A 25,752-nucleotide genomic window follows, 5' to 3' on the forward strand; every position below is an offset into this window, starting at 1 on the left:
TTTGCATGCTTCGGGACCTTGGAATGACTTCATTCCAGAAGTCATTCTGGAGGTAAAGCCTCCCAGATAGACCAGAGCTGAGGGCCTTCAAGGGGAGCTGGGCAGCTCCTCTGGATCCGTGTGTGTGTGTGTGTGTGTGTGCACGCACGCACACGCGTAATCAGACTTTTCACAGCTCCATGGACTGAAGCCCACCAGGCTTCTCTGTCCATGTGATTTCCCAGGCAAGAATACTAGAGTGGATTATCATTTCCTCCTCCAGGGATCTTCCAGACCCAGGGATTGAACCTGTGTCTCCTATTCCACTCCCAACAGACTTATTTCATTTTGCTTTGTTCTCTGGTTATGTTTCCTTTTTTTAAGACTATTTTTTAGAGGAGTTTTAGGTTCACAGCAAAACTAAGGGAGAAGGTACAGAGATTTCCCTCTGCCCCCACTTATACACAGCCTCCCGCATTATCAACATCCACACCACCACCCGCCCCCAAGGGGTACCTTTGTTACAACTAATGAACCGTCAAAGTCCATAGTTTACCGTGGGGCTTGCTCTTGAGGTTGCACCTTCTGTGGGTTTGGACAAGTGTATAATGACATGTATCTACCATGACACAAGTTTCTATAGAGTAGTTTCACTGTCCTGAACTTTCTCTGTGTGCCACCTAATTCATCCCACCAGTCCCCGCTCTCCCTCCAATTCCGGGCAACCACTGATCTTTTTATTGTCTCCATGGTTTTGCCTTTTCCAAAAGGTGATTCAGTTGGAACCCTACAGTGTGCATAGCCTTTTCAGATTGGCTTCTCTCACTTAGTAATATGTACTTAAGTTTCCTTCATGTCTTTTCATAGCTTGATAGCTCATTTCTTTTTAGCAATGAACAATACATTGATTGTCTGGATGTACCAAAGTTTATCTATCCATTCACCAACTGAAGGACGTCTTGGTTGCCTCTAAGTTTTAGCAATTATGATTAAAGCTGCTATAAACATCGCAGGTTTTAGCGTGAACCCAACATATTTGTTTTTCACTGGAATGGGAAGAGAGAGCCCCTGCAAAGTCCCCCTTCCCGGCCCTGCCCTGGGGCCCATCCGAGACTGTGGCAGAACTCCTGGATCCTGCAGCCCCTCCACGGACACCTCCTTGCTGATGAAAATACACGTGCCCTCATTCAGCCTGAGGCAGTCTAATTACCTCCTGGTTTAGAGAATTCTCAAGTCAGAAGCACGTAATACTAGCTAAAATCACTGTGCTGTTTGTCTACCTCTGCTTGGAAGGCAGGCAGCACGCAGGGACCACCAAGCTCCCTTGGTTTCCCGGGTCTGCACTCAGGCTGCTGCTCCTCTGTAAAGCCTGCCCTGCCCTAGCCCTGTGTGCTCCTCAACAGCTCAGATGACACTTTGTCCCCAGAGCTTGTCCCCAGGTGCCCCACTGGGAAGCCATGCCTCCTCTCCTCACACTTTTTTTAAATCATCTAATTTAAGAACCATTTTAGAGTTATGAAGGAGTTCAAAGATAGCAAGAGCTCCCATATACTCTTCACCCAGTGCGCCCTGATGCTAATATCTTAGGTTACCACGGTGCATCTGCCAAAATGAAAAAAGTGACATTGGTACACCCTGGGAACTAAACGTCACAATTTGTTCCGATTTTATTCGGTTTTTCCCTAAAATCCCTTTTCTGACTCAGGATCTCTCTAGGATACATGCTACACCTAGCTGTCATTTCTCTTTAGGCCCCCCTGATGTGTGACAGTTCCTCGATCTTTCCTTGTTGTTTTTTTTTTTTTTATGGCCTTGACCCTTTGGAGGAGAGCTGGTCGGGTATTTTGCAGAAAGTCCCTCAGTTTCGGTCTGTCTGATGTTTTTCCCCCATACTTAGGTGGGGTTTTGGGTTTCTGGGATGAAGGCGCAGAGGTGCTGTGTTCCCACAGACTCATCGTCACACCGTGCTCTTTATCAGTTATGGCTGATTCTCCTCTCTTCCTGCCTCTTTCGTCCAATCCATCCTCCCCAGAGTGGGTCACAAGAAGCACCCACCACCTTATGTAGATGCCCGTGTGGATGCCACGTACCAGACACTGTGCTGGCCTAGAGGTTCCTAAGATAGCACCAGAAAATAATAATTACAATACCAAATGCCCACGCCCGGGTCCTCGGGCCTTAGGGACCTAAGAGAATCAAGGAGCAGGGGTGGCCTCCCATCACTGCTGAGGTCTCGGGTCTCCCTCTGGCTCTCGTTGGCTCTGTTGGCTGCTGGTGGCGCCTGTTCACGGGATGCTCTCTGCATAGGTAGTGGGTATGGCCCTCCTGAGCTGTGTTCTGCCTCAGTTCAGCCCTCTGTGTCACTGAGGATGCCCTCAGAGAGGGACAGTGTGGCTTCCTCTCCAAGGGGGTAGAAATAGCACCCCTTACTTCTCCCACAACAAACACGGGGTTCAATTAGGAACAGCTATGTTTGAGCAGAGTGAGGGGCTGCAGGAGGTAGATGTGGGTCAGAAGCCAGTGGGTAGGACCGGATAAATCCCTTTAGTTCTCTGGGCAAGAAAAGACATCTGTCATGCCTCCTCCCTCTACCTAACTCCAAATAAAAATCATAAAGCACAGAATTTATATGTATGCTGAAGTTATAATAACTTCTTAATTATCTGGTTGCCACGGTGGTTCTGCATAGGTTTGTCGAAAGTAAATTTCCCTCCTTCCTACTGCTTTGTCTCCGCACCGTGAAGCCCAGCTCAGTTGGCAGGTCCCCTTCATTTCTCATGTCTTCCCAGCACCTCTCCTCCCAGTGACCCAAAGGCTGGGGCGCCCTCATTCTCTGTGGCTCTTCCAAATGCCCACAGAGCCCCTCTGACCATGTTGAGACCTCTTGTTTTTCAAAAGCCCATTGTGTAAAGACATTGGATGCGTTTCCTTCTGAGAGAGGAAAGCAGCGCTCAGCATCCCGCCTCCCTCACACCTGGGGTTCCTCAGCTGCAGATGCTTCAGCTGGCATGCCCAGAAGCAGCAAGAATGGCACAGCCCATCAAAGAGACTGGGGGGCATCCTGAACCAGCCGGACGCCACGGTCCAGCCCACAGACCAGCCCACAGCATAGCTTCATTCATGATCACATGTGTCCTTTAGCCACACCCCAGACACAGGGTCCTGGAGAAGCCTCTACTGGCTCAAGAGCCCATGGGGCACATCTCTTCCCGACATTATTCCGTGGTGTCATGTCAACAGCTTGAAATGGGCCACGGTGGGAGTGATTACACCATAGCAGTCAGCAAATACTACAACCCAGGGCTCCTATCCTGCTCAGAGCTGGTGACCAGTTAAACATACAACAGTCTACCCCTGCCTTGAGGCCAGATTTCCCATAGGAACAAATCGGCACCACAACCTTTTACTAAAAAACCAGTTGGGGGGGGGGGGCGGGCGGGGAAATCCCCTCTCCTCAAATGCTCCACAGAAACTCCCTTCTTCCCAAAGATTCTCTAACTCCATGGGTCCTTCTTCCTAGATGCACCTCCTTGGGGAAGTCCCAGGTCTTCACTGGCCCTCTGGTCCCCCACCCATGAAACTGGGACAGTACTACTTACCCCACGGTCAGGGGCACCTAATGGGGCTTCAGAAAGGGCCTTTGCCACTGTGGTAAGTGACCTCCAGGCAGTGTTGAGTCTATGCCTCTCTCTTCTGGAGGGAGAAGCTTTTCTTCTTCCCCGCCAGCAGCAGCCCAGATGGGGCCCCTTGTCTGCAGCATGAAATTCCACTTCTCCCTCAAGGCCTAGACTGGAAGTCATTCCCCTCATGCAGCCTTCTCTGATTCCCCCGGCTGCAACTCATTCCTTTCCCTATAGCTCTTGGTTCCTCCGTTTCTAGGTTTATTGCAAGGTGCTTTGCCTTGGATGTTTCCGTACACGAGCCCTTAGGAGAGGCATTGGGTCTTGATCATCCTTGGAAACTTGGAAGCATCTAAGATGCAGTAACCCTGAGGTTCCTACACTTTAATGAGCAGAAAAATCACTCAGAGAACCGGCTAGTCTGGTAGACACCTAGACCACTGCCAGAGACTCTGATTCATTAGGTCTGGCATGGGGCCCAGAAACCTGTATTCTCAACAAATACTCCAGATTCAGACACAGGTGGTGTGCAGACTTACACCCCTCAAAATGCCCATGAAATAAACACAGGAGGACTCTGAGACCCCGGAGTGGGGCAGGTAACTTATCCAAAATCACACAGCCAGAGAGTGATAAAGGCAGGATTTCAGACCCAGTTCCAGGCAGAGGTGCACATACTCTGTACAAATTCTTCAGTAAGAGAACACACCATGTCGGCCACTTGTACAGCTCCATACTCTAAGGCTGTGTCTGTGCCATTTTGGACTTTCTTCCTATAAAGGAGCTACGGGATTTCAGGAAAACATGCACACACGGGCACACACACCCCTTCAATCAGCTGTTTCTCAGAGGGTCTGTCCCAGCAGGTGGCCCTCCTCCTACTCAGTCTTACCCCTCAGCTGCACTGGGAAGGTGTCTGATTAATTGCCAGATGTGGCCAGCACCACCTCTGATGAAGAATCAGCCGTCTGCCCCAACACTGAGAAAAGCAGAGACCTCAAGGTCCAGCTCTGTCTTCCCCTTCCTCAAGTCCCCAGTGAGTTAGCTTCCATGAGGGGCCAGCTGTGGAAATAAGTGGAAACCACCCTGATGAGAACAAACCAAGGCTATTTGTTCAGAGCTTGCTGCACAGCAAGGGAGTCAGTGCCATCACTTGCCTTTGGCAGAGACTCAAAGGCAAACGGAGTGGGAAAGCTTTGTAGTGGATAAAGGGAAGGGTCAGTCAAGGTGTGCCCTGATTGGAATCCGTGGGGCTAGAGGCAGGCAAACCAGAAGGGGGCACGGCATCCTATGTGGTTGGCTAGGGGAGAGTGTTTGGCCTTCTGTGACTGGTCCTAAGTTGGAAGGGGGGACACACAATAGGGAAGCTGGCTGTTACAGACGGTGATGTCCCAGTCATTTTGGGTGGAATGTTACAAGGCTTGTGGGCTGGCTTCCTGAGTGGTGGTAGCAGATTGTGGGTCAGGGTTCTCTTATTGTATGTAGTCTGGCCCTCTGCATTTGTACATCTAGTTTCTCACAGCAATTCGATCCCCAGCCTATTTCTTCAGCCATTCAGCCCTGTCCTTACCTCCGGTAAAATAATCCAGTGGCAGAGTTTTCTTAACAGTGAGATGTCTCCCCCTGCTCCGACCCCTGAAGTCCCCAGCGCCCAGAGGACAGAGCTGAGTGGACGTCAAGCAGAAATGCCACCTCTCTGGGGGCTCAGTGGAGAGCGCACGTCCCGGTATACCATCAGGGACGGCTACGGAGGAGTATCCACCTTCTGACTCACCAAGAGCCCCTGTGACCCACCCCGCCCCATTTCCTCTAATCCTGTTCAGACACAGTCAATGACCTTTAAGCTTTCACTCTGGGGCCTCCGAAGAGGGAAATTTTGCACAAAGGGCCTCTTGACATCACTAATTGTGGAGTAAACAGATTTCTGAGGGACATTCCACCCTCCCACTTCTTCACATGGACAGTTCTCCGTGTGGTTCACGCAAGGAACCTGGGAGTCATCTGTCGAAGTCCCTCCCATGCTCAGTTCAGTCTTTTCCCAAATCCTATCAATTCTACTTCCGGAATCTTTCTTGATTCTGTCCAGTGCCCAGCTCTCTCATCCCTACCAACCCCGTCCTAATCCAAACCTGCAGCGTCTGTCACCTGACTTTGCAAAAAAGCTCCCTAGAGTCTTCTGAGTTAATCTAAATGAGCCAAAGCTAGCAAACTCCTGTTTTAAAAAGAGATACAGAAAGGTATTTTTTACAAAGAAAGAACTTAGGGTTAATGTTCTCCTCCAGGCTTAAGAAGGAAACCTCATGGGTATTTATCAGTTTTAGAAAATAAAGATGCCATTTTAAATCTTACTACTAGGGCATTCAGTTTGAACAAAAGACATTTTAGAGGTTAAAAGGTAGTGGTAAGGCAGAGCAGCCATCTCCAAAATCCAGGCATCTTACAGAAGACCTTGTCAGAAACAGCATTTGCAAAAACAGGTTTAAGATGTAAGATAGTATCTGCTTTTCTACAGCTGTGGGGAAGAAGGCAACATCTATCTCTCTTTCTCTCTTTCTTTTCTTTCTGTCTCTTTTAGGAATTATCTCCTTTCTACATTAAAAAAAATTATATTACAGTTGATTAACAATGTTGTATTTCAGATGTCCAAAAAATGATTCAGCTACAAGTATCTATACATACATGCATCTATTCTTTTTCAAATTCTTTTCCCAGTTAGGTTGTTACAGAATATTGAGCAGAGTTCTCTGTGCTGAAAACATTTTTCTTTCATAGCATGATGAAAATTCTTTCCCTAGCAGTTAGAAGGCAATGGCACCCCACTCCAGTCCTCTTGCCTGGAAAATCCCATGGATGGAGGAGCCTAGTGGGCTGCAGTCCATGGGGTCGCTGAGAGTCGGATACGACTGAGCGACTTCACTTTCACTTTTCACTTTCATACATTGGAGAAGGAAATGGCAACCCACTCCCTTGTTCTTGCCTGGAGAATCCCAGGAACAGGGGAGCCTGGTGGGCTGCCATCTATGGGCTCGCACAGAGTCGGACACGACTGAAGCGACTTAGCAGCAGCAGCAGCAGTTAGAAGGACCAGCAGTTTCAAGATCGAGCCCTAGAACGTGACTAGTAGGTAGTAAGAAAGAGTTTGCCTAAGTAGTGCAAGACTTGTGAAAAAATGGCAGAAGAAGAACGTTGACCAGTGGAATGCAGTGCGGACATGGAGTGCTTCCTCTGTGTTCGGCTTCCTTTCTTCCCCTGCAGCTCGCTCCCTGCTCAGCAACCAGATGGTTCTTGTGAACGTGACCATGTCCTTCTTCTGCTTAAACACATCCCTTGCCTGGGGGACCCACTGCTTGTTAAGCAACGGCTTCGCCCCGCAGGGGATGACGAGGCTCTGCACATCCTGCCCCCTCCAGTCCCTGCCTCCCCAGCAGACCTTCTTATCACTGCCCCCCTCACTAACCGGGCACTAGCCCCACTGGTCTTCCTTCCGATCCCAGAAACTCCAAGTTCCATCCTGCCTTGAGGCCTCCCATACACTGTCCCTGTGCCCGGCCTGCTCCCATTCACCTGTCAGGTCTCAGCTCAAATGATTTACCTCAAAGAAGCCAGCTCAGACTTGTTGCCCTCGGACTCATCCCCACCCTACCAGAAAACAAAAACAAATGATATCTTTCCGTTACATTCTTTCATGGCTCCCTAGACATTCATAACACGTGTTCCAATTTAAACATGTGTAACATATAATAGGGGGCTTCCCTAGTGGCTCGGATGGTGAATAATCCACCTGCAGTACAGGAGGCCAGGGCTCGACCCTTGGGTTGGGAAGATCCCCTGGAGAAGGGAATAGCAACCCAGTGTTCTTGCTGGGAGAATCTCTGCTGGGCTACAGTCCATGGGCTCACAACGAGTCAGACATGGCTGAGCAACTAACACTAATACATAATAGATATCTAATTTACTTCTTTATTTCATATGATTCCTCTCTGAACTGTAAAGTCCATGAAGGCTAGAGCAATATCTGAGTCTTTTCAACACTGTATCCTCATCAATCAGTTCAGTCAGTTCAGTTCAGTCGCTCAGTCATGTCCGACTCTTTGCGACCCCATGAATCGCAGCACGCCAGGCCTCCCTGTCCATCACCAACTCCCGGAGTTCACTCAGACTCACATCCATCAAGTCAGTGATGCCATCCAGCCATCTCCTCCTCTGTCGTCCCCTTCTCCTCCTGCCCCCAATCCATCCCAGCATCAGGACCCAATAAAAATACTAACAGCTAACATTTACTAAATGCTTATAATGTACCTGGCCCCATTCTGAGGGCTTTAAGGAAATCAACATTCAACAATATTTACTGAACAATGATTACTGAGCTAGGCTTAGACATAGGTGCTGGTGATACACCAGAGAACAAAATAGACGAAAGTCACTACTACGAGGAGTTGATATTCTAGTGGAGGAGACAGAAAAGGAATAAGATAAATAAGAAAATGACATGACACAGTACAAGGTGATAAGTCCTAAGGAGAAAGAGTACAAGGAAGAGGGCTGAGCAAACACATGAGATGCATATTTTCTGCGTCTTGTAGATGAGGAAACTGAGTTAGAAAGAAATCAAGGAGCTTGCTCAAAATGCAACCCTTTGGCTATTAAGTGGCAGATTCAAAATTTAAACCCAAGTTCTGACATCACATGTCTACTGTACCCTCCTGCCTCTCGAAATAGGAACTCAGTAAAATTAGATGGAAGAATGAAGGAATGAGTCCAGGGGTCACCCGTGCTATTCAGAGACCAAGCACGCACACCTGGAGGGACCACTGTGGTTTAGAAAACTGGAGTTCAGACTATGCTTCTTGGAGACTTAAGGTCCACAGGGACCCTCCAGGGGCCACTGCAGGAAAGAGGGAGCTGGCAGCCCAGGACACAAGGCTCCCAGCTCCTCTCCTGCCTCTAGCCAGGGCAGTTCTCCTTTCATCTATCATGTACTGGGCCTCCAGGTGACTTGCCTCTTGAAGAAAGAATAAATGTTTTAAAAAGATGTTTTGAAAACATCTCTTCTAGACAAACCATAACGAAGGCCACTAGCATAGGCAAAGTTAATGTTAGAGCTGGCTAGGCTTTTAGACACAGCTAGCCCAATCCCTTCATTTTACTGAAGTGGAGAATGAGGTCACAAACAGTGACATGACTTCCCAGAGTCGTGCAGCCAGTGACAAAGTGAACTCCAGGGCTCCAAGCCCCTTCCCTCTGCATCATCTCTATTGACAAAGAGGACTGGGCAGCAGAGAGGAGAACGCGGCTGGCACCGGGCCCACTGAGACTGCTGTGCGGCGCTGGTTAACAGTCACCAGGCCCATTTTGTCTTCTCCCTGGGCGTGTGGCTAGACTACATTTCCCAGTATTCCTTACACATACATTTCCCACCCTCCCTTGAGGTTAAGTCTGACCTTGTGGCTGAGTTTTTGCCAATATAAAGAGAGCAGAGCTGACAAGCATCATTTTCAGGCCTGGTCCATAAGACAAACCCACATGGGGTCATCCATGTCCTTTCTCCATCCGCTGCCCTGACTTGGAGGAAGCCACCTGTTGAAAGTAACAAAACCATAGGATGGAGACAGCCTGGGTCCCTAAATCACCACTCGCAGGGGCGCCGCTGCCTATCAGGAGCATTTGTTTAGGCTTGGGTGGATGAAACATAAATTCCTATCATGTTTGAGCCACTGTATATTGTTAGGATTGCTTGTTCCAACAGCTAGCATGACCTTAACTAACCAGCTAGGATCTTCAGTCAACAGCCCTGAGGATCTCTTTTCTGCTTTTTAAGATGAGGATTACGTTACCCATCTGTGGGATTATTGGAGGATGATGTGGAACTCCCAGCATGAGGTCCAGCTTAATACCAGACAACGGAGATAAGTCATTAAGAGGTATACTGACATGTCCACTCTGCTATATTTAAAACAGATAACCAACAAGGTCTTACCGTAGAGCACAGGGAACTCGGCCCAGTGTTATGTGCAGCCTGGATGGGTGGGGGAGAACTGGATACATGTATGTGTATGACTGAGTCCCTTTGCTGTCCCCCTGAAACTATGACAACATTGTTAATTGGCTCTGTGTGCCTGCGTGCTCAGTCATGTCCAGCTCTCTGCAACCCAGTGGACTGTAGCCCACCAGACACCTCTGTCCAAGAACACTGGAGTGGGTTGCCATTTCCCACCCCAAGGAATCTTCCCAACCCAGAGATTAAACCTGCGTCTCCTGCATCTCCTACACTGGCAGGTGGGTTCCTTACCACTGCACCACCTGGGAAGGCCCATTAACTGGATATACTCCAATATAAAGTAAAAAGTTCTAAAAAATAAAAACAAAACCCTTCGTGATAGGGAAAAAAAAAGATAATTGCTGCTGGAGCTGCCAGATATTCAGAACACATTCCAGAAAGACTGAGAGAGGAGGAGAGGAACAGAACTGGCTCTGATAATAAGGATATCTTAAAAATTGATGGGTTGTGATTGCATTCGAGCCTAGCAGAAAAATGGAAACAAAAACCCAAACAGTGAAATACAGTAGTTGAATCCCAGGCTTCGGAGTTGGACAGAACGAAATCGAAGTTCCTGCTTTCCCACTTAGAAAGTGGTATGACTTTGACAAATCTTCTAACTTCTTGGAGTTTCGATTTCCTCCTGAAGACTATCAACTAACCCCGGGGGAGGGAATCCAATGGTGTTAATGAGGACCCTTGGTTGCAGATAACAGAATCTGCTCCAGCTGAGAAAGTTATTAAGGAGAATAGAAAACTTACAGAATCATTACAGGGCCTGAGGAAATCGGCTCTAGGCTGAGCTCTCAGGAACAACTGCCAAAAGCACAGTCCTAACAGGACCACCAACAGAAACGCTCCTCTACATAATCAGGAAACTGCAGGGTCAGGAAGCGGCCACGACAGTTAACTTGAGAACCATGCCACCTCTAGCCCAACCTATGCCGGGAAAATGGAGCCTTGGACGCTGCTTCTCTGCTCAAGTAACTCAGTAGTCCATCAAAGTCTCACAGGAGAACATCTGAAAACAAGCTTTTAGGGGGTCTGGAAAATGCCAAGCTTTCTAGTCTTTGCAGTGGAGGAAGGTATTTTGGAAAGAAGTTGGAAAGAGCCAGTACTTCTATGGAAAAGAAAGCGGTGTTTGGCACGTAGAAGGTGCTCAGTGCATTTTAACCAGCTGTTAAGGGCCTGAACTCTGCCTGGGTTCAAATCCTGGCACTATTAGTGTGCCACGTTGGCAACCTCCTTTCCATGACTCTATTTCAGCTTACGTATCGCACAGTTAGGCTTATTTCAGTTTACTCATCACAAAATAAGCATATTATCATAGGTCATATATCTTGTGTTTTATAATTTATTTATTTTTGGCTGTGCTGGGTCTTCACTGCTGGGCAGGCTTTTCTCTGTTGTGGCAAGCAAGGACTACTCCCTAGTTGTGGTGGTGGAATTCCCCAGGCAAGAATACCAGAGTGGGGAGCCATTCTCTTCTCCAAGGAATTTTCCTGACCCAGGATCAAACCCGGGTCTCCAGCATTGCAGGTGGATTCTTTACTGTCTAAGCCACCATGGACTATAACTATAATTGTTATAGCTTTCTAATGGAATGACCCTTTTATTATTATAAAACATCCACATTTAACTTTTGTTGTTCAGTTGCTAAGTTGTGTCTGACTCTTTGTGACCCCATGGACTGCAGTACACCAGGGTTCTCTTCCTTCACTGTCTCCTGGATTCTGCTCAAACTCATGTCCATTGAGTTGGTGATGCCAGCCAACCATCTTGTCCTCTGTCGCTCCCTTGTTCTCCTGCCCTCAATCTTTCCCAGCATCAGGGTTTTTCCAGTGAGTTGGCTCTTCACATCAGGTGGCCAAAGTATTTACCTCTAGTCACTTTTCTGTTTTAAAGTCTATATTTTGCATGATATTTGGATAGCCATTCCAGCTCTCTTATGGTTGCTGCCTGCATGCTATATCTCTTGCCATTCTTGTACCCTCAACCAACCTACATCTTCAAATCCGAAGTGCCTTCTCAGAAAGTAGATAACAAGTGGTAGGGTGGGAATGAAATGGGCTTTGGAGTCAGGACTCAGTCCTAAGATTTTAGCCCTCCCCCTGGAAACTCTGTACCTTTTGCTCTACTTCTTAACTTGTGTGAGACCAAGTCCTATCACCTGCAAAATGGAAATAATGCCTACTCCCTGATAGCTCAGTTGGTAAAGAATCCACCTGCAATGCAGGAGACCCCCGTTCGATTCCTGGGTGAAGAAGATCTGCTGGAGAAGGAATAGGCTACCCACTCCAGTATTCTTGGGCTTCCCTTGTGGCTCAGCTGGTAAAGAATCCTCCTGCAATGCGGGAGACCTGGGTCTGATCCCTGGATTGGGAAGATCCCCTGGAGAAGGGAAAGGCTACCCACTCCAGTATTCTAGCCTGGACAAATTCCATGGACTATATAATCCATGGGGTCGCAAAGAGTCAGATACGACTGAGTGACTTTCACTTCACTTCACTATTGTGAAGAGTAAGATGATATACACGAAGCTCATGTCAACATTCCTGCTTCATTAAAGAGAATCAACACTTAAGGGCAATGACAATTGGAATGACAGAGTTGTTCCAAGCTGCAAACCCAGCTTGACAAGATGAGATGAGAGTTTCCTTTGTGGACACGAAAATTGTGTTGTTCCAACAAAACCTGACAAACTCCTCCTTGGATGTGTTGACAACATTTTTACCACCTAGACATCCTCTAAGAATTTGAACATGTCTAGCTTTTAATTGCCTGCCCACCCACATAGAAGCTGTTTAGAGCATTAATCTGGGCTGTTTAGTACTTTCTGATTGCAACTCTACCGAGGTAAACAGAACCACAGCTCTTTGTTGAACTGAGAGAAGACTTTAACTTTCTTGTTCTCTGGTAGGAATTCCTCAAAAGTTTATCACCAAAGAGCCCATCCACTTCATAATTACAAGGGGTATACAAAACCACAAAAAAGAGATCAAACTGCAAAATATGAGGTTGGAAGTAAAAGAAGAGGGGAGGGAGAAATATAAGAGAAAGAGGTAATGGGGAAAACAGTTATTCAATGGGGTCAATGGCAACACCATCATAAATAAGAGGAGTGTTAAAGGAGCAATATGCATGTTGTATGTCTCCTATGCATTAGCCACGGTATTAGAGTGAAGTGGAATCAAGATTTTTAATCTGAGTTGGTACCACCCATGCAGGGTAGCTAAGACACGATTTATAGCCACTTTGGAAACTCTTTCTGGGACAGAAAAAGTCAAATTCACCTTGCCACAATTATACCAGAGGTATGATAGTCATGCTGAAGGCAGGAAGACATTTTTCTCATATTGAGACTGAACCTACCTTTGAAGGGAAAAAGGTCAGTGCTTGCCTTGGTGAGGTTGCTTGCTTCTAGGGTGACTTAGTGGGGACGCTGGCTACAGCTCCCATGGGTGAGATTGGCTACAGCTCCCATGGGGAGATTGGAATGGAATTGGAGAATCCACCGTCATCCCTGCCAAAGGAGCCAGAGAACACTAATTAGCTTCCAGCTAAAGCCCAAGATGCCCATGTTCATAAGACACAACAACAGATGGAGGGTGGCGAAGGCGCTCTCTTTTGGCATTCATCAGGGGCAGCACCAAGTGTGCCTTCTTTCTGTCTTCCATGGACTACCACAGAAGGCTAGCTCTCTCTCACAATTATTTTGGAGGAGTCCCATGTGCTGGACAAACATGCCTGCTAAGTTACCTGCTTCTCCCTTCTCAGCTTGTCATGAAGTGGAAACCGGGGTGGTACCATCGCATTGTGTTGTTTTGCAATTTTCCTTATCCATGCCCCCTTTCCTTCCCCCCCTCTCACTGTCCTGGGCTATACAATTCTCAAACAATCCATGTCCATTTTTGGATTGGGTTGTTTGTTGTTGTTGTTAAGTTGTATGAGCTGTTTGTATATTTTGGAAATAAAGCCCTTGTCAGTCTCATCGTTTGTGAATATCTCCTTCCATCCTGTAGTCTGTCTTTTTGCTTTGTTTATGGTTTCCCTTGCTGTGCAACAGCTTGTACGCTTGATTAGGTCTCATTTGTTTATTTTTGTTTTAATTTTTATTGCCTTGGGAGACTGACCTAAGAAAACATTGGCATGATTTATGTCAGAGAATGTTTGCCTATGTTCTCTTCTAAGAGTTTTATGGTATCATGTCTTACGTTTAAGTCTTTAAGTCATTTGGAGTTTATTTTTCTATATGGTGAGAGGATGTGTTCTAAATGCATTGATTTACATGCAGCCTAAATAGACATGTCTCCAAAGATGCCCAATAAATACATGAAAAGATGCTAAACATTGCTAATTATTAGAGAAAAGTAAATCAAAACTATAGCGAGGTACAATCTCATACCAGTCAAAATGGTCAGCATTAAAAAGTCTCCAAATAACAAATACTTGGGAAGGTGCAGAGGAAAGGGAACCCTCCTACACTGTTGAGAATGTAAGTTGCAGCCATTATGGAGAATAGTATGGCAGATCCTCAATAAACTAAAAATAGAATTGCCATATGATCTAGCAATCCCACTCCTGGGCATATATCCAGACAAAACTCTAATTCAAAAAGATACACATATCCCTATGTGTGTACAGGGATACAGAGCAACACTATTCACAATAGCCAAGACATGCAAACAACCTAAACGTCCATCGACAGATGGATGGACAGAGAAGATGTGGTACACGTGTACAGTGGAATACTACTCAGTCATATAAAGAGGATGCAGTAATGCCATTTGCAGCAACATGGATGCAACTAGAGTTTATCATACTTTAAATGAGGGAAGTCAGACAGAGAAAGGCAAACACCATATGATATTACTTACATGTGGAGTCTAAACTATGACACAAACGAACCTGTCTATGAAAGATAAAACATGAGAACAGACTGGTGGCTGCAGAGTGGGAGAGAGTGGGTAAACGATGGAGCGGGAGGGCGGCTGGGGTTAGCAGGTGTAAGCTTTCATATGTGGGAAGGACAGATAACAAGGTCCTGCTGTACAGCACAGAGAACCATAGTCCATATCCTATGATGAACCGTAATGGAAAAGAATATGAAAAACTTTAATCACTGTTTAACTGAATCACTTTGCGGTACAACAGAAATTAACACAATATTATAAATCAACTATACTTTAATTAAAAGCTACTTATTGAAAAGAAAACAAACAAACAAAAAAACACAATTAATGTTAATGGTTTAGTGTTTGCTTCAGGCTCTGCTTTCCAGAGGACCTCAGCTAAGAAACCCTTCTCATTATTTTGTCTTGTGTTCAGCCAGGTATTTGATCAAGTCCAGACTATCCAAATCCTTAAAGAATCTGGAAGTGACTGTCCTTCCTGCTAAATTGAGAACAGTTTGCACTCAATCGTAGTACCGGTCACATAAAATAAAAAAGGAAATAAAATAAAAAAGGAAATGAGGCAAGGCAAGAGTCAAAGCAACATAAAATTTTACAACTGCACTCTGAAACCTTGCTCTGTGAGTAGATCCTTGTATTTTCCCATTTTGCCAGTGACAAAACTGAGACACAGATGTTTTATAACTTAAGCGATTGAACTGGAACTCTTCTTCCATTTTCTGAATGCTCATTCCCCTCTTGGTACCTCTCAGGACAGTGTTTTAAATCCCCACTCTAGTAAGCTGTCGGGAGAGAGCAGTGGGGTTCTCGTCACACGTAGTCAGCATGGGCTTGGGCAGAACTTCAAGGGCCAGTATTGGATACCAGTGAGCTGGCCACCACCCATGCCCAGCCCATCCTCTCTTCAAAGAGCTGATTTTTTTTTTTTTTGTAGTAAAAAGCATATTCTTTAACAAATCCTCTTCTACTGAACCATCATTTCTCCTCCCCCATCCTGAGGATCTGGGTTTTTGTGGGATTATGTTTAGAGTGATGAAATAGATTTCGGGGGACTTGAGACATTACTGTAATTTCAGAGTTCATAAAATAGTCCATGAGCTGAAGTTCTGCCTGGAGTTTCCTCAGTGGGGGACACAATGCTGTGTCAACTGTTGGCCTACCAGAGCTCCCTCAGATCTGGGGACCAGGGTATTTGCAAGCTTGTGGAAGAGCTCACAAAACTGAAACCCAGTTCTCCCTGTGACGGTATCCCCTCTTTGACAAGGAGATCAGCAAGCTGCTCTTGCTGCTGCTTCTCCTCTTTGATCTCCCCCATTGACTTCTTGATCCCTGATCCTCCTGCCCTTTGATCATCGCATGGATTTCCTCCTTTTGTGTGTCTGCACTGGGTCTTTGTTGCAGTGTGCAGGTTTAGTTGCCCCGCAGCATGTGTGATCTTAGTTCCCCAACCAGGGATAGAACCCAGGTCCCCTGCACTGGCAGCATGGAGTCTTAACCACTGGACCACCAGGGAAGTTCCATCATAATCTCATTATAAGTGGTGAGTTTGGGGGTGCATCATAAATCCACTCCAGTCCTCTTGCCTGGAGAATCCCATGGCCGGAGGAGCCTGGTAGGCTGCAGTCCATGGGGTTGCGAAGAGTCGGACATGACTGAGCGACTTCACTTTCATTTTTCACTTTCATGCATAGGAGAAGGAAATGGCAACCCACTCCAGTGTTCTTGACTGGAGAATCCCAGGAGCAGGGGAGCCTGGTGGCTGCCGTTAATGGTGTTGCACAGAGTCGGACATGACTGAAGCGACTTAACAGCAGCATAAATATTTCCCATGTTTTTCTGGCTTCCCAGTACCTTTTAAACACCATCTCTAACTCGAGGAAACAACCATCCTTTGCTGGGTATTTTTATATGTCAGTTTGGGTACCAGCCTACGTGTGTGCTCAATTGCTCAGTCGTGTCCAACTCCCATGGACTACAGCCCAACAGGCTCCTCTGTCTATGGAATTTTCCAGGCAAGAATGGAGTGGGTTGCCAGTTCCTTCTCCAGGGGATCTTCCCAACCCAGGAATCAAACCCAAGTCTCCTGCATCTCCTGCACTGGCAGGTGGATTCTCTACCACTGAACAACCTGGGAAGCTGCCTATCAGTTCAGTTCAGTCACTCAGTCGTGTCCGACTCTTTGCGACCCCATGAATTGCAGCATGCCAGGCCTCCCTGTCCATCACCTACTCCCGGAGTTCATTCAAACTCATGTCCATCCAGTTGGTGATGCCATCCAGCCATCTCATCCTCTGTCGTCCCCTTCTCCTCCTGCCCCCAATCCCTCCCAGCATCAGAGTCTTTTCCCATGAGTCAACTCTTCACATGAGGTGGCCAAAGTATTGGAGTTTCAGCTTTAGCATCAGTCCTTCCAAAGAACACCCAGGACTGATCTCCTTTAGAATGGACTGGTTGGATCTCCTTGCAGTCCAAGGGACTTTCAAGAGTCTTCTCCAACACCACAGTTCAAAAGCATCAATTCTTCGGCACTCAGCCTTCTGCACAGTCCAACTCTCACATCTGTACATGACCACTGGAAAAACCATAGCCTTGACTAGATGGACCTATGAGTGAAGTGAGTGAAGTCGCTCAGTCGTGTCCGACGCTTTGCGACCCCATGGACTGTAGCCTACCAGGCTCCTCTGTCCATAGGATTTTCCAAGCAAGAGTACTGGAGTGGGTTGCCATTTCCTTCTCCAGATCTTTCCAACCCAGGGATCGAACCCAGGTCTCCCGCATTGTAGACAGACGCTTTACCATCTGAGCCACCAGGGAAGTCAGATAGACCTATAGTGCCCAGTTATTCAATCCAACAGTAAGGTGGGTGTTGCTGTGGCTAACCTCAACAATTAGCTGATGCTAAGTAAAAGAAATTATCATTGATCACGTGGGGAAGCCTCATCTGATCAGTTGAAAGGCCTTAAGAGCAAAACAAGTTTCCCTGAGGAAGAAACACTCCTGCCTCAAGACTGCTTATCTTAGCTTTCCTGCCTGAAAGCTTCCAGCCTGCTGGGTGCGCTGAGGGCTTCAGAATCGCCAGCCCCACAATCACAGAAACCAATTCCTTAAGATAAAGGAATTAGAGAATAGAACCCAGAGAAATCAGTTCCCTAGCACCTCAGCTTGGAGAAGGCAAAGGCAAACCACTCCAGGACTCTTGCCTGGAAAATCCCATGGATGGAGGAGCCTGGTAGGCTGCAGTTCATGGGGTTGCTAAGAGTTGGACACGACTGAGCGACTTCACTTGCACTTTTCACTTTCATGCATTGGAGAAGGAAATGGCAACCCACTCCAGTGTTCTTGCCTGGAGAATCCCAGGGACAGAGGAGCTTAGTGGGCTGCCGTCTACGGGGTCACACAGAGTCAGACATGACTGAAGCGACTTAGCAGAAGTAGCAGCAGCAGCACCTCAGCTGCTGGGACACAGGCACATGACCTACATGTCTACTCAGACTCATCTTTATGTCTGAGATACGATTTCAGAAATCATATCTCAGCAAAAGACGCTCTACCGAGAACCTTCTGCAGGGTGGTGGCAGAGGCATCTAGCTTTCAGGGTCAGCACTGGGGACAAGGTCACTTCCTGGGGAGAAGTTAGCCTCAGGGAGTGGAGCAGAGTAGGGGAGGGCTCCTCTAGTTCCAGAGGCAGAGATGAGCTCAGCAAGTCAGCCCTGCAGTGTGATTCTGGGAGCTGAGCTGTGAGCTTGATTCTCCACCCTCCCAGCACTTCCATGAGCTATGGTAATGTGGGTTTTAAAAAATAATTTCATTTATGTATTTATTGCTTTTGGCTGTGCTGATTCTTCACTGCTGCTTGGGCTTTTCTCTAGTTTCAGAGAGCAGGGGCTTCTCTCTGAAGGGGCTACGCTCAGTGCATGGGCTCCTCGTTGGGGAGGCTTCTCTTGTTGTGGAGTATGGGCTAGCGGGCGTCAGTAGCTGTGGGCTGTGGGCTCAGCAGTTCGTGGCTGCCAGGCTTTAAAGCACAGGCTCAGTTATTGTGGCACACGAGCTTAGTTGTTCGGCAGCATGTGGGATCTTCCCGGATCAAGGACCAAACCCGTGTCTCCTGACCAGGCGGCTGGAGTCTTCACCACTGAAGACTGGTAATGCGTTTTTAACAAATGATTTCCCTACTTAGAGTCAGTCTCGCCATTAGACACCAGACTTATCCAGAAACTGGGACTACAAGTTGTTGCCAGCTACAGACCCTGGGTAGGAATGAGGGGTTGGTTATCTGACCCATTTGGAAGGGACAGCAGTGAAGAGCCAGTTGGCAATAAGGACGGGGACTGAGCAGTCAAAGGGGTGAGTCTTGAAAACAGTGTTTTCCTGGGGCACCTTGAAGAGCACACTGAAGGCAAAGCTCAGAGGAATCTAACGAAGCTGCCATCAAATGGTATGAAGAGCATGAGGAATTCACAGCCAGAGGGGTCAACTGGCTGCCCCAGATGCTTCTCAGAACAGTAAACCCTTCCATCCCTGGCTGCTCCAGGACCTGGAATGCCTCACCCACAGAAGCTACTTGGCTGGGTACTTCTAAATCCCACCAAGTTCCCCTCACTGCTGGCCGACACCACCACTCACTCTATCAGAAGACATTAGAGGAGGCCAGAAGACAGTCAAAGGAGGCCAGATATAAAGTTAAACCTGGGAAGAAAAGGCATCTGCAAACAAAGATGTGTAAGAACCTGCTAATTTGTGCCACAAAGAAGCATGGAGGCAAGTGAGAGGGTTGATTCTGACGATGCTGGGCCAGAGAAGCAGGGACAGGGTGTAGATAGAGCTGCATCTGTCAGCTGGAGAGCTCCAACCAGAGAAAAGTGAAAGTGCAGTCGCTCAGTCGTTCCAACTCTTGGCGACCCCGTGGACTGTAGCCTCCTCTGACTGTGGGATTCACCAGGCAAGAAATGCTGGAGAGCCCTTGTTTAAAAGACTATATCAAACAGTCTACCGCTCAGGATCGTCACTATTAGAATAGTGATTACTATTCTAATTATTCTTTCTAATTGACTGGTGGACTTAATCCTGAATTCAGTGGCAGCCAACATGAAACAGAGTTCTAGAAATCCCATGGCCTGATGTAGAACAGCAGCTCTCAGCATGGTTGCACATTAGAATTATCTGAGGGGCTTTTCACAATACTGATGCTAGGGTCACACTCCAGACCCATTAAATCAGAATATTTGTGGATGGGGCGTGGGCACCAGTATTTCGTCAAAGCTTCTCAGATGATTACAATGCATACTCAAGGTAATGAAGCTCTGATATAGAGGAAAGATGCATCTTTATACACCTTGGACTGGAATAATTATACAAGATCCAGTCACTCATTCCCTAACCACATCCCCTGGAAGTGCCCTGAAGACACTCTTTGCCAAAGTCTTGAGAATTACATGAATAAGGAAAGAAGGGGAATCTTTGAAAAGTGGTGCTGTACTCTTGCCTGTAGTTTAGATGTGCTTGCGGGAGAGACAGTGCTAAAACGGCCTGATGTCAGTGGTAGGTGAAGGGATACGGAGGTGGCTGAGGCCAAGAGGTGGAACCGGCTTCCAGAAGGTGCTTGGGGTCACAGCAATCAGCAGACAGGCTGGGGTAGCACTCAGAACAGTCTGACCACTTTTAGAGCTTTTAGGCACAGCCAGGTGATCATGGAGTCCTTAGGACTGAAATGGGATGGCAGCTAACTATGTTGCCTCTTGACCTTATACCCCTGAACCTCTAGTTTGGCCAGCTGGAGCTGAACTACAGCCACCAGAGCACTTGCCAGATCCGAGTTATTCAGAAGACCAGAATTTCTAGATAATGTGATAACATCACAAGTACGCACATGACGTCTTATATTTAGCCGGGGATAAACTGGCCTCTTCTAGGTACAAAGTCCCACAAATCCTCTTGCCTGAAAATGTCTCTTCATCCCCAGTTTGAAGAGGCTCTTCCCACCTTTCCCGAGTCCTGTAATGCTGCCACCTGGAGAAGCTACTTCAACTGGGAAACCCAAGTGTCTCCAGGCCGCCCTGACTCCCTGCCGTCACCACCTTCCCCAAGGGACCCGTGGCCATTTCTCAGGGTAACTATGTTCTGGGGAGGGGGAGCTCATCAGAACACTTGAGGAGAATCAGATGTTTGCTCTGAGGGACCCAGGACTCCATGAGGGTACCCAAAAGAACCAGTCCGCCACAGTCAGCCCCCTGATATCTTACACAGTTAGATCTTAGCACATAATGGCTCATTTCCCAGGTCAGCAAGAGGAAGAATCCCCACACTGACTCTCTGACCTTGGATTAAAGGCAAATGTAGTGAGAAGGAGGGAACACCTAGAGCTCCTCTAGCATCCCCAAATTATAAACAGTAAGGGACACCCCCCTCCCTGCAAAGATGATCTGGTCCTGCCCCTCCTGTTTCCCCAGTTTGCCAGCACGAAAGACCATTGCCGCACATCTGACATCTGACGTGGTACTTACTTCGAGTACCCAAGGGCAGGTTGTTTATAATCCTTATAATCTGGGGGGGAGAATGGTTTGTCCTCAGGTAGTATAGGCCCACTCTATATTTGAATTCACCTTGCATGGCTGCCGTGGTTCTTCCAGCAACAACATCTGCAGACGTGGTGAATGCACTAGTCTACCACTGTGGTGTTCCACACCACATGCATCTCAGCAGCAACTTTTTTCAGAATGAAAGAACAGAGGGAGTGAGATGAAAAAATACGGCATTCACTGGTCTTATAGGAGGTTAGAATGTTTAAGGGAGTCAGTAATGAGTCAGTGGTGTTTATGCTTTTACTTCTTTCCCAATCACAGGGATTGTCCTGTGCATGGAAAATCAGATGTAATGTAAGATGAAGGATGAATGAGTTGATGCTGTGTTTGGCCTCTCCCCACCCTTGGGATGGGTGCCCAGGTGGCTCAGTGGTAGAGAATCTGCTTACCAAGAGTCACAAGAAACGTGGGTTCCATCCCTGGGTCAGGGAGACCCCCTGGAGAAGGAAATGGCAGCTCACTCCAGTATTCTTGCTTGGGAAATCCCATGGACAGAGGAAGGAGCCTGGCGGGCTAAGTCTATGAGGTCATAAAGAGTTGGATATGACTGAGTGCGCACGCAGGCACCCTTGGGACAATATAAAACAACATTTTGCTATCAGCAAGTGACTTACCTTCAGATGCTCGGTCATTTTGATTTTCCCAACAGGTGAGAAATTGTACCTGGAGTGGGTACAGCTGGCGTCCTGCCCTCGAGCTCCTCTTCTCCTGGCCAGTGCAGCCAGCCCCCAGCTGCCGCCTCTGGGGGCAACCACTTCACGGCTGCTCCCTCCTCCAGAGAATCGTCCTCAGTGAAGGGAGCTACCTGACCCAGAAGAGCCTGGGAGGTTCTGCCCTCCTGCAGAAGCAGCCAGCAGCTGGCAGGGACTGGACTGGGTGTCCAAGGGCCAAAGGCCTGAACTCCAGATGGGAAGACTCAGGCCTCTGAGCTCCCCATAGGATCAGGCCAACCTAGACCCTAGTTCGACCTCCATGTTTGCCCAGCCTCTTCCCTGCTCCATCCTGATTCTCTCACTCCCCTACAGGTTTACTGGGGAGCAGTCTCCCAGTAAACTCCTGTCTCGGGCTCTGTTTCTGGGGAACCCAACCAAAGGCCGTGCCTCTGGGGCTGTCAGAGGAGGGAGACTCCACAGGGAACAGGGCTGGCTCCTTGCGGCTCTGCCTGGCCCATGCTGTGGGCTTGTGGGCAGGCTCTGGGAACTCCACTGGGCTGATAAGCAGACCGGGAGGCCCAGAGGAAGCCCAGCATAACCCCGGCGCTGCCAGGCTCTCCCGTGCACCCCATCAGCAGCGCCGCATGGCTCCAGAGGAGCAGGGCAAGCTCATTAAGAGCCATCTGTGCCGCCTTCCGCACAGCCAGCCATTTCACTGCATGGCAGCTCCTGTGTCCCTGGGCACCTCGAGTGAGCTCTATGAATCACTCGCAAGATTGGCAAGATGTGCCAAAGGGCATCCTTGTTATATTCAGCTGGGGCTGTTTCTAAAGGATGTAAGGTTGGGAAGAAAAAAATTAAAGTTTCATGGTTGCAACTTGTGCTGTGTAACATAAAGAGCTGAAACCCAGGAGCCACGGCAACCTAGCCGGGATGGTCCTGTTCTCCAAGTGGCTCCAGGGAAGGCAGGAGGGGAAGGCCGAGGAGCTCAGTGTGGTCCCCAAGAGGCACGGAGGCAGGGATGCTCCCCATGTAATCGCTGGACGGTGGGGGCTGCAGGGGAACTGAGGGGACTGGCATTAAGGGTCCAGAGACACTCATTCCGGTTCTGGCTGTGATCTTCACGAACTCCAGGCAGACCTTGGAGATATTATGGATTGTATTCCAGACCACAGCAGCACAGCGAGTATCACAATAAAGCAGTCACAAGAATGTTTTTGGTTTCCCAGGGCACAGGGAAGTTATGTTTACATTATACTGTGGTCTATCAAGTGTCCAATAGCACTGTCTAAAAAAGAACGTAGATACCTTAATTAAAGAATATTTTATTGCTAAAAAACGTTAACCATCATATGAGCCTTTCACAAGCAACAGTGGTAACAAACACTGCTAATCACAGATCACTATAACAGATAAAACCATAGTGAAAAAGTTTGAAATGTTGTGAGAATCACCAAAATTAGAGCAAGAAACATGACGTTAGCAAACACCACTGGGAAGCAACGCTGATAGGCTTGCTCGGCACAGGGTTGCCCCGAATGCCAATTTGTAAAAACAAAACCAACCCCGCCCCCAAAATCAAATGCATTATCTCTGAAGTGCAATAAAGTGAATTACAATAAGACGAGGCCTGCCTGTACATTTTATTGAACCAGTTACCCTCTTTCTTTCCACTTGCTTTTCCTTTCCTGTAAAACCCAGCTCACAAGGTCTCCAGGGAGTGGCATGTGAGAGAACCGATAAACTGTGACGTGCTGGGCAGAGCAGCAGTTGCTGCTCCTGCTGCTAAGTCGCTTCAGTCGTGTCCGACTCTGTGCGACCCCATAGACGGCAGCCCACCAGGCTCCCCTGTCCCCGGGATTCTCCAGGCAAGAACACTGGAGTGGGTTGCCATTTCCTTCTCCAGTGCATGAAAGTGAAAAGTGAAAGTGAAGCTTTAGGGAGAGACTAAAAGAGGACCCGCTAAAAGACTAAAAGAGCCTCTGGTATTTCTTCTCCCTCCTGGGCAGGGAGGCCGGGCAAACTCGCACAGAGCCCTCGGGCAGGAAGGCTGTCAGTGCAAAATGCTTTCCAGCCCTAACTTCAATCACCATGTCACTTCATTGTCCCCAGTTCCTCTGAGGAAGGGTGTATTTTAAGTGTGTTTAATTGACGCTGCCTGTTTCCGTGTGGGCAGCTACAGGCCCAGACAGGACAGATGGGAGCTGATCTATACTTTGATGGTGGAAAAGATTAATTCTGGGCCTGCTCAACTGTCAAGATCCTCCTCTGTGACCACACAGAGGTACACGGCGTCCCAGCCCAGCGTGGACGCCCATCCAGGTCTGCGGCTCCCGAGTGCTTTGGTTTTACACTTCTCTTCCCCAAGACAGCTGTTCAAGAAGAGATTTTTGCTTGTCTTGCATATAGTCAGTAAAGGAAAATGTGTGTGTATTTCTCAAGTCCTGTGAACCACCTCAGGGAAACACACTTGAGCCATCATTTCTCTTGGTGAATTCTCAAAGAAAAGTCCTTTACTTCACTAGCAAGCACATGTTCAGCCTCTTCTGGGTACCCAGCCTCATGCTCGGAACGTGGGCAGGGTTTCAATACATGGCAGCACTCGTAGCTCGCATTTACAAGCCATTAGGGCTTCCCTGGTGGCTCAGACAGTAAAGAATGTGCCTGCAGTGCAGATGAAGCGGGTTGGATCCCTGGGTTGGGAAGATCCTCTGGAGATGGGAATGGCGACCCACTCCAGATTTCTTGCCTGGAGAATTCCACGGACAGAGGAGCCTGGCGGGCTACAGTTCATAGAGTCGCAAAGAATCGGACACAATTGAGCGACTAACACACAAGGGCAAAGAAAACTGGACCTGGAGTCAAGGGCCCCTGCACTGGGAGTGCAGAATCTTACTGTTACCCTGTCTGTGACTTAGTCTCCTCCTCTTTAAGATGGAAGTTCAAAAGATTGGTGTATGAGGATGAAATGAGAAAAGAGAGCAGTTTATGACAATGTAACTGCGGAATATTAGAGCTAGAAGAGAACTTTAACTGTGGCAGCTAGTTCCTCCAAAATGTTCCCCCCCCCCCCATCCCCTGACAACTGAACCAAGCCTCTCAGAAGTCACATCTGCCAGTATTCACTCTCTTAGACCACACAGAGCCTTGAGACGTCCCTGAAGGTCCAGGGGTTAAGACTCCTGTGCAGGGGGCCTAGGTTTGATCTCTGGCCAGGGAACTAGACCCCACATGCCACAACTTAAAAAAAAAAAAAGACCCCACAGCTGCAACTAAAATACAGTGCACATTGCATGTAGATGGGAGACCCTATAGGCTGCAACTAAGGCCCAGCACAACCAGATCAACAAAGAAGCAAAAACATATTTTTAAAAAGATCACAAGGAGGCTTGAGGCATCCATGACTGGGTCTCTTGGGTAATTTACTTCTGGGATACTTGCCCTTAGGACCCAGCTCCCATGCTGTGCAAAGCCCCCAAGTCCACAGAGAAGCCAGCGGAGGCGCTCCGCCTGCCACCAGCTGAGCTCTCAGCCACCTGCTAGAATCAACTATCAGCTGTGAGAGTGAGGCGTCTCCATGGCCAGCCCAGTCGAGCCTTCAGATGACTCCAGCCAACATCTAAAGGCAACTGTATGAGACCCTCAAGTGAGAACGGCACAGCTGAGTCCAAGTCAACCCACACAACGGCAAATGACAAGAAACTGTTCTTCAAGCTACTGGATTGTACAGCATTCTATTATACAGCAGTAGAAAACCAGAAGGAAAATTGATTTCAGCAGTTATTAAAATTGGGGATACATGGGCTCCTTTCAGAATAATAATAGTACTCATTACATTCTAGGGCTGACGCCAAGTGCTTTACTGAAGTAAATAAGATTAAATACAAATTCCATTGTTTATCCACATAATCAGGGGTCCCCAAACCCCAGGCCAGGGACCACCCAGCAGGAGGTGAGCGGTAGGCGAGACAG

This window comes from Bubalus bubalis, chromosome 21 (assembly GCF_019923935.1).
Source record: "Bubalus bubalis isolate 160015118507 breed Murrah chromosome 21, NDDB_SH_1, whole genome shotgun sequence".
Classification (NCBI taxonomy): Eukaryota; Metazoa; Chordata; class Mammalia; order Artiodactyla; family Bovidae; genus Bubalus; species Bubalus bubalis.